This window comes from Bison bison, unplaced genomic scaffold (assembly GCF_000754665.1).
Source record: "Bison bison bison isolate TAMUID 2011002044 unplaced genomic scaffold, Bison_UMD1.0 scf7180017864327, whole genome shotgun sequence".
Lineage (NCBI taxonomy): Eukaryota > Metazoa > Chordata > Mammalia > Artiodactyla > Bovidae > Bison > Bison bison.
The window spans coordinates 5334661-5343791 of NW_011494899.1; the positions used below are offsets into that span (position 1 = coordinate 5334661).

General features: G+C 43.0%; 1 protein-coding gene across 1 annotated transcript in view; it reads right to left on the reverse strand.

Annotated features, from left to right (window-relative positions):
- Window positions 1-9131, reverse strand: part of HCFC2 (host cell factor C2) — a 54196-nt gene that overhangs the window by 43954 nt on the left and 1111 nt on the right. The window lies entirely within an intron of this gene.

Consider the following 9131-nt stretch of genomic DNA (forward strand, 5'->3'; position numbering starts at 1 on the left):
GATGCCATCCAGCCATCTCATCCTCTGTCGTCCCCTTCTCCTCCTGTCCCCAATCCTTCCCAGCATCAGAGTCTTTTCCAATGAGTCAACTCTTCGCATGAGGTGGCCAAAGTACTGGAGTTTCAGCTTTAGCATCATTCCTTCCAAAGAAATTTTAAAGCAATATAGATCCCTACCTCACACTCTTAAGGTATCAAAGAGGGAATACACATAGTGTAGACCAAATTTCCTAAAATTTCGTTTTCCTCATCTTATTTTCAGTTTCTTTCATATGCCTAGCTCATCTCCTGTCCCCAACTCTCTGAAACCTAACCATGCCTCTCCCACCTTCTCATTCATCTAAACTTCCTTTTGAGAGGTCATTCTCTTCCTTTTAAGAAGGAATTCTTATTATTCTTTACAGCTCCTGTTTCTCAAGTTTTTACTCTCGCTGATTAATGCCTGAACTTCATGATATGTTCAAAGAGAACTTGGAATAGGAAGATGGCTGGAAACAAAGAAAAGAAAGCTATGAATATTTATGTACTGATTTTTTTTTTTTTTTTGGTTACATACATACCATGTGCTTTTAACTGTTTTGGTTATATATTTTTTATCTGAAACAATACTGGAAAAGTTGGGATAGAGCAATGAGTTTTTCATAAAACATTAAATATTTAGTTTAAAGAACTGTACTTTATTCTGAGAGTTTAGTGTTAAAATGTCCTAGCTTTTATAAATGATGCTTTTAAGTAAATGGTAGTTCGTTTTTGTTTTGTTTTAATGTCCTTATAGCAAATGACTAAGGGTAAAATTAAAAGTTGCAAACCCAATGTTGATACTCAGATTTTAAAAAACCCAAACTGGTGTATGATATTTGAAAGTCTGAAAACCTCTGAACTAAGGGAAAGATGAAGGCAAAATGTTAAGACAAAAGAGATTACAAGTGATAACTGCTTGCTTAGATAAGGAGCTTCAGGATGGTGGGACACGTCTGTATTAGTTTCCTAAGACTGCTGTAATGAAGTACCACAAACCATGTGGATTAAAACCACAGAAAGGTGCTGTCTCACACTTCTGGGGTCTAGAAATCTAAGGTATCAGCAGGGACATAATCCCTCTGAAACCTGTAGGGAAGGATTCTTCCTTGCCTCTTTCTAACCTCTGGTAGTCACTCTCAATCATAGACCTTCCTTGGTTTGTAGCCACATCACTCCAACTTCTGCCTCCATCCTCATATGGTGTCCTCCCTGTGTCTGTGTCTCTTTTCCTTTTCTTAGAAGTTCATCAGTCATATCACATTAAGGCCCACCTGCTGACCTCATCTTAACCTGTTTACAGCTGCAAAGACCTTGTGTTCAAATGTCACAATCACAGCTATTGGGCGTTAGAACTTCAGCATATCTTTTGGGGGGACACATTTCAATATATGACAAGATGCTTAATCCACTATGAAGGATATTTTAACAGAGTACCTATGACTCAGCTCAGCTCTGCTTAAGTGAGAAGTCTAGAATAGGTCCCCAGTTCTCAAGAAAGCTACCTTCAATCTTTGAAACTTTAAGAATGCAAGTTGCCATCTAGGAGAAGAGTGTAGAAAGGGAAGAGTGAGGCAGAATAGCACCCTAAAGAAACCAACTTCTAAGTGATAAAGACAGAGGAGGCTGTCATGAACGAAATGGGGAATAAATAGCCAGAGAAGTCAAAAGGGAACTGGGTGAGGGCGATGTCAAAGAAGCCGCAGGCAAAGGGGCTTTCACAGAGCGGAAGTGGTTATCAAAGCCAAGAGCCATAGAGAGGTCAGATAAGAAAAAGACCAAGAAGCAGCATCTGCTGAATTTGCAGACTAAGAGGTTATTAATGGCCTAGATTAAAATACTTAGTGGAGTGGGAGGAGGGAAGCCACAGAAGATCGAAGAATGAATAACAAGTGAGGCTGCACAGATAACATGTATACTTTACTTCTTACACAGACTTGCCCCTGAAAGGAAAGAAAAAACAGTGGCTGGAGGGGAGGAATGGCTGGGTACAGAGCAAGCTATTCTTATTCTTTTCCAGGGATGAAACTTGAACATGATTGTGGTCCTGAGGAAGAATTCAGATGAAAAGGTTAGAGATGTCTTAGTCGGTTCAGGCTACTGTAGCACTATAGGCTGGATGGTTTCTAAACAACCCACATTTATTTCTCACAGTTCTTGAGGCTGGAAGGTCTGGGTGCCAGCATGGTCAGATTCTGATGAAGACTTCTCTTGCAAGTTTCACACTGCTGACCTCTCACTGCTCCCAGAGGGAGCTCTCTGGGATCTCTTATAAGGGCATTAATTCCATTCATGAGAGCCCCACTTTCATGACCTTAGATCAAGAGCAGAAGTTCTACATCCTAACACCATCACTTTGGGGTGTGAGGATTTCAACATTTGAATTTGGACAGGGATACAAACATTTCAGTTCAGTTCATTCCCTCAGTTGTATCCGACTCTTTGCGACTGTATGGACTGCAGCATGCCAGGCTTCCCTGTCCATCACTGACTCCCAGAGCTTGCTTAAACTCATGTCCATCGAGTTGGTAATGTCGTCCAACCATCTCATCCTTTATTTCCCGCTTCTCCTTCTGCCTTCAATCTTTCCCAGCATCAGGGTCTTTTCCAGTGAGTCAGTTCTTTGTATCAGGTGGCCAAAGTATTGGAGCTTCAGCTTCAACACCCATCCTTCTAATGAATATTCATGACCGATTTCCTTTAGGATGGACTGGTTGGATCTCCTTGCAGTCCAAGGGACTCTCAAGAGTCTTCTCCAACACCACAGTTCAAAAGCATCAATTCTTCGGTGCTCAGCTTTCTTTATAGTCCAACTCTCACATCCATACATGACTACTGGAAAAACCATAGCCTTGACTAGACAGACCTTTGTTGGCAGAGTAATGTTTCTGCTGTCTAGGTCGGTTGTAACTTTTCTTCCAAGGTATAAGCATCTTTTAATTTCATGGCTGCAGTCACCATCTGCAGTGATTTGGAGTCCAAAAAAGTAGTCTATCACTGTTTCCACTGTTTCCCCATCTATTTGCCATGAAGTGACTATGAAGAAAGCTGTGCGCTGAACAATTGATGCTTTTGAACTGTGGTGTTGGAGAAGACTCTTGAGAGTCCCTTGGACTGCAAGGAGATCCAACCAGTCCATCCTAAAGGAAATCGGTCATGAATATTCATTGGAAGGACTGATGTTAAAGCTGAAATGTCAATATTTTCTCCACCTGATGTGAAGAACTGACTCATTTGAAAAGACCTTGGTGCTGGGAAAGATTGAAGGCAGAAGGAGAAGGGGACGACAGAGGATGAGATGGCTGGATGGCATCACCGACTATGGACGTGTGTTTGAGTGAACTCCAGGAGTTGGTGATGGACAGGGAGGCCTGGAGTGCTGCAATTCATGGGGTCGCAAAGTGTCGGTGAGCAAATGAACTGAACTGAACTGAACTGAACTGATGGGACCAGATGCCATGATCTTCGTTTTCTGAATGTTGAGCTTTAAACCAACTTTTTCACTCTCCTCTTTCACTTTCATCATGAGGCTCTTTAGTTCTTCACTTTCTGCCATAAGGGTGGTGTCATCTGCGTATCTGAGGTTATTGATATTTCTCCTGGCAATCTTAATTCCAGCTTGTGCTTCATCCAGCCCAGCCTTACAGCCTTGACGTACTCCTTTCCTTATTTGGAACGAGTCTGTTGTTCCATGTCCAGTCCTAACTTTGCTTCCTGACCTGCATACAGATTTCTCAGGAGGTAGGTCAGGTGGTCTGGTATTTCCATTACTTGAAGAATTTTCCAGTTTGTGGTGATCCACCACACTCAAAGGTTTTGGCATAGTCAATAAAGCAGAAATAGATGTTTTTCTGGAACTCTCTTGCTTTTTCCATGATCCACCAGATGTTGGCAATTTGATCTCTGGTTCCTCTGCCTTTTCTAAAACCAGCTTGAATATCTGGAAGTTCACGGTTCACGTACTGTTGAAGCCTGGCTTAGAGAATTTTGAGCATTACTTTACTAACGTGTGAGATGAATGCAATTGCATGGTAGTTTGAGCATTTTTTGGCATTGCCTTTCTTTGGGATTGGAATTAAAACTGATCTTTTCCAGTCCTATGGCCACTCCTGAGTTTTCCAAACTTGCTCGTATATTGAGTGCAGCACTTTGACAGCATCATCTGTTAGGATTTGAAATAGCTCAGCTGGAATTCCATCACCTCCACTAGCTTTGTTTGTAGTGATGCTTCCTAAGGCCCACTTGACTTCATATTCCAGGATGTCTGGTTCTGGGTGAGTGATAGTACCATCGTGATTATCTGGGTCTTGAAGATCTTTTTTGTATAGTTTTTCTGTATATTCTTGCCACCTCTTCTTAATATCTTCTGCTTCTGTTAGGTCCATACCATTTCTGTCCTTTATTGAGCCCATCTTTACATGAAATGTTCCTTGGAAAAATGATAGTTTTGACTACATGGACGTTTGTTGGCAAAGTAATGTCTCTGCTTTGTAATATGCTGTCTAGGTTTGTAATAGCTTTTCTTCCAAGAAGCAAGCATCTTTTAATATCATGGCTACAGTCACCATCTGCAGTGAATTTGGAGCCTTTTAAACACAAGCGTTTAAATCATAGCAAAAGAGTATGTCATTTGGAAATGCTCTCTCTTACAAGTAGCATAATATCCAACACAGTGTAGCTAAATGATATGACAATTATCTTGCACAAGAAATCTGGGGTAGGTAAGTCTAAGGTTAGCTTAGCAGTTTAACAGTGTTACAGTTCCAGGTGGCAGCTCTGAATTTCTCTCAACCTTTCCTTTGTGGTTAAAAGAAGGTTGTTGTAGCTTTGGACATTGTGTCCGCACACAACCAATGCCCAAAGGCATGACATAGGAAGACATCCAGGACAAGGAATAGAACTCTCATTTTACAAGGAGGAAAAGCATCTTACTCAGAAACCACCCAGCATACCTGCCATTAGGTTTCATTGGCCAGAACTGGGGCATTTGGTATATTAACATTACATTAGCTGGGGACTTCCCTAGTGGTCCAGTGGTTAAGAATGCGCCTACCAGTGCGGGGGACACAGGTTCAGTCCTGGTCTGGGAAGACTCCACATGCCACAACTACGCTGGTTCGCCACAACTACTGGTCCTAGTGCTGCAGTAGAGTCTGTGTTCTGCAGCAAGGGAAGCCCAAGCACTGCAGTGGAGACTAGCTCCTGATCACCACAGCCAGAGAAGGCCCGAGTGCAACAATGAAGACCCAGCACAACATCTTCAAAGTGCAAAAAGAAATCTATAAATTTGGAATTCTAAAAAGACTTGAAGATTGAAAGAACAATAATAATAGTTATGTGGTCTCAGTCGAAGTATTTTCTTTGGGCTTCAAATTCTCTGTCTGTAAAATGGGAATGATGACAGCATCTATTTCTTAAGGTTATTTTGAAGATCAAATGAGATAATACATGTAAAGTACAGGCTGTGCTTGCATTGTAAGAGAGTGTAGTTCCGTGAAAATGACCACAGAAGTTGAAACCCTGCAAAGAGATCTTAGGCCATCCTGGTGGCTCAGACAGTAAAGAATCTGCCTGCAACCAGGAGGCCAATCTCCAACCAGGAGACCCAGGTTGGATCCGTGGTTCAGGAAGATCCTTTGGAGCAGGGAAGTGCTACCCACTCCAGTATTCTTGTCTGTAGAATTCCATAGACAGAGGAACCTGGTGGGCTACAGTCCATGAGTAGCATAGAGTCGGACATGGCTGAGTGACTATCATTATCACTTCTATCAAAGAAGTCTTAATTCTCAGTGGGAAAAACTACAGTTGTTCTGTTCTTGATCTTTAAAAATGTTTGTCAAAATATTTAAAGTTCTCTTGCTGTTGGTTTTAACTGTCTAAAGAAATGAAAGAATAGTAGACTTCGTATTTATTTGTTCTACTGTAATTTAAAACAGTGGACCCATTGAAGATGAAAATTAAATGTTTTGGGTTGGTTTTGTGGCATTTTTTTTTGGTACAAAACTTAACGAAGAGTTGAAGTTTTTTGGTATAAAACTTACCAAAGTTTTTTTGTTGTTGTTGTTGTTGGTATGAAACTGAGCAGTGCTTGCGTTCTTGTAATATAACATACTGTAAGGAGTAAGCATCTATTCTGTGCCTTAGAGAATGATCATATTCCTTTCTAAGTTTGGATCAGTTTCCCATATTCTATCCTTAACACTTTCAGCATCATGAAATACCTTAGAGAGTTTCTTTAATGTGAATTTTTTTTTGCCTGTGTCAATCCCTCTGGAACATCTCCACCCTCATCACAACAACTTTCCTTATTTATGTTTTTAAAATCACCTTTACTCAATTTTTCTGGCTGCATTGGTAGCGTTGAATAGTGACAGTATCATCCCACAGCAGCTATTTCTTCTCTACCTCTGTTTACCTTTGATGTGAGTTTCACTCCCACCGTTATCATTTGTTTGTTGTTTGCTTTGGCTCTGTTGGGTCTTCGTTGCTGCTTGCAGGCTTTCTCCAGTTGTGATGAGTTGGGGCTACTCTCTAGTTGGGGTGCGTGGGCTTCTCATTGCAGTGTCTTCTCTTGTGGTGGAGCACAGGCTGTAGGTGGGTGGGCTCAGTAGTTGCAGCTTGCAGGCTCTGGAGTGCTGATTCAGTAGTTGTGTTGCACGGTGTGGCACAGGGGGCTTGGTTGCCCCGAAGCCTGCAGAATATTATTTCCTGGACCAGGGATCGAACCTGCATCCCTTGCATTGGCAGATGGATTCTTAACCCCTGGGCTGTCAGGGAAGTCCCCATTTTTATCTCTTTTGCTAGCTTTTTTTGTTGGCCAATTCTATTATCTGTTTTTATAGATGTCACATAAGTTTATCACTGGGAATTAAGGAAGCAATACAACTACATGCTTTGCTATCTGTACATAAATTGAATAACAACAGCCCAGTGACCAATCACTTATAGATTGTAAGAGAAGTGACATGATTGGTCACAAAATCATGCTGTTAACAGCATAATAATTTTGTGGACTGAAAAGCTAGCAGCAAAGTTTATACTTATCCAGTTACTCACAGTTGGTATACTGTGGTAACAGTTTTGAACTGTGTTGTAGGGGGACTGATGTTATTAAACTATACTGAAATGTGTAGTTTTTGTACATGGTGCCTGAAATGTATGCTGACACCGTGCACAACAAGGAAAGTTCTGTGCTTAAGCAGTGCCTGGCATGTGGTCAGCACGTGGTACATAATAGATTGTTTCATTTCTATCATTTTCATTACATTACTACTGTTTCTACTCATCCTGAGCTATAGGACAGAGGGTGGGGCTGGTGCTGAGAGGCAGCAGACAGTGCAGTATTTTCAGTTAAGAGTGTAAAATTGCCATGTCCAAGGGACACCTTAATCTCAATCGAGGACTCAGGCCAAGGGCTTATTGGCAGCAGTCTGAACCTGGGGTTTGAGGAGCACCAGCAGGTGGGCAGAGCTCAACAACAGAGAGTGTGGGCAGGTACTGTTCCCACCATGAAGGAGGCAGATGGTGTTTGAGAGGTCTGCTCCCAGATCACAGGGCTCCAACAATGGCTAGAGCAGCAGCCAAGGCATGGAGAGGGAGGGCACTGGCAGGATCAACACAGGACTCCAGGCTAGAGAGAGGCTACACCAATGACTAGAGCAGGGAACTGGCACAGAAGCCAAGGAGGAAAAGCAGTCATCTCATGGGGGAGAAGGGGACCCCAGCATGCTAAGAGTCAAGCATAGGAGTGATTGACGCAGCTAAGGGAGTGGCAGAGAAGAGACAGCAAGTCTGAGCTCCAGACAAGGAGATGACCCATGACTGAGCCCCCATCAGCCAGGGAGAGGGAATTGAAACCCTCAGAGTCGTATTTTCTGCCCCCATGCAGCTGATCTTGGAGCCCAGCCCCAGGAGACCAAGGCAGTAAATAGAGCTCATTAGCCGGTCCCTGGAGAAGGCAATGGCACCCCACTCCAGTATTCTTGCCTGGAAAATCCCATGGATGGAGGAGCCTAGTAGGCTGTAGTCCATGGGGTCGCTAAGAGTCGGACACGACTGAAGCAATTTAGCAGCAGCAGCAGCAGCCTGTCCCAGGGCAGTAAGTCAGTGCTACTGCCAATGCTGCTGCTCCCTTTCCTTCCAGTCATGTTTATCAGCTTTTATAGACTTTATCTTACCAACTTATATACAAAGTAAAACATTCAGCTAAGGCAGGCCCATTGGGTAAAAAATGATAAACATTTGGCTTTCAACCAATAAGAAATAAACATGGAATAATAATAACTCAGATAATTGGAGTTGTGTCGACTCATGACAGCACAAATGGAAAATGCATATAGATCACACAGGGCTGGCATTCAAGCAAGTAACTGAAACCTGACCAGAGCAACTTAACTGGATCCAGGTTTATCTTCCTCACATGGTTATATGCTCCATAAATAGCTCAGGCTGCTATGGTAACTCCCAGAGCCATCAGAACTGAGGCTCCTCCTGTGTTCTTTCCTGTTGTTCTTGTTTGGTCGCTAAGTCATGTCCAACCCTCTGCAGAACCTGTGGACTGTAGCCTGCCTGGCTTCTCAGGCATGGGATTTCCCAGGCAAGAATACTGGAGTGGATTACCCTTTCCTTCTCCAGGGATCTTTCCAACCAGAAATCAATCCTGTGTCTCCCAAGTCTCCTGCATTGGCAGGTGGATTCTTTACTGCTGAACCACCAGGGAAGCCCCATTCTTGCTCAGTCCAGTTCTGTTTAGTTCCTCAGTCCTGTCTGACTCTTTGCGACCCCATGGACTGCAGCACGCCAGGCCTCCCTGTCCATCACCAACTCCCAGATCTTGCTCAAGCTCATGTCCATTGAGTCAGTGATGCCATCCAACCATCTCATTCTCTGTCGACTGCTTCTCCTTCTGCCTTCAATCTTTCCCAGCATCAGGGTCTTTTCCAATGAGTCAGTTCTTTGTATTAGGTGGCCAAAGTATTGGAGCTTCAGCTTCAGCATCAGTCCTTCCAGTAGGTATTTAGGACTGATCTCCTTTAGGATGGACTGGTTGGATCTCCTTGCAGTCCAAGGGACTCTCAAGAGCCTTCTCCAACACCACAGTTCAAAAGCATCAAT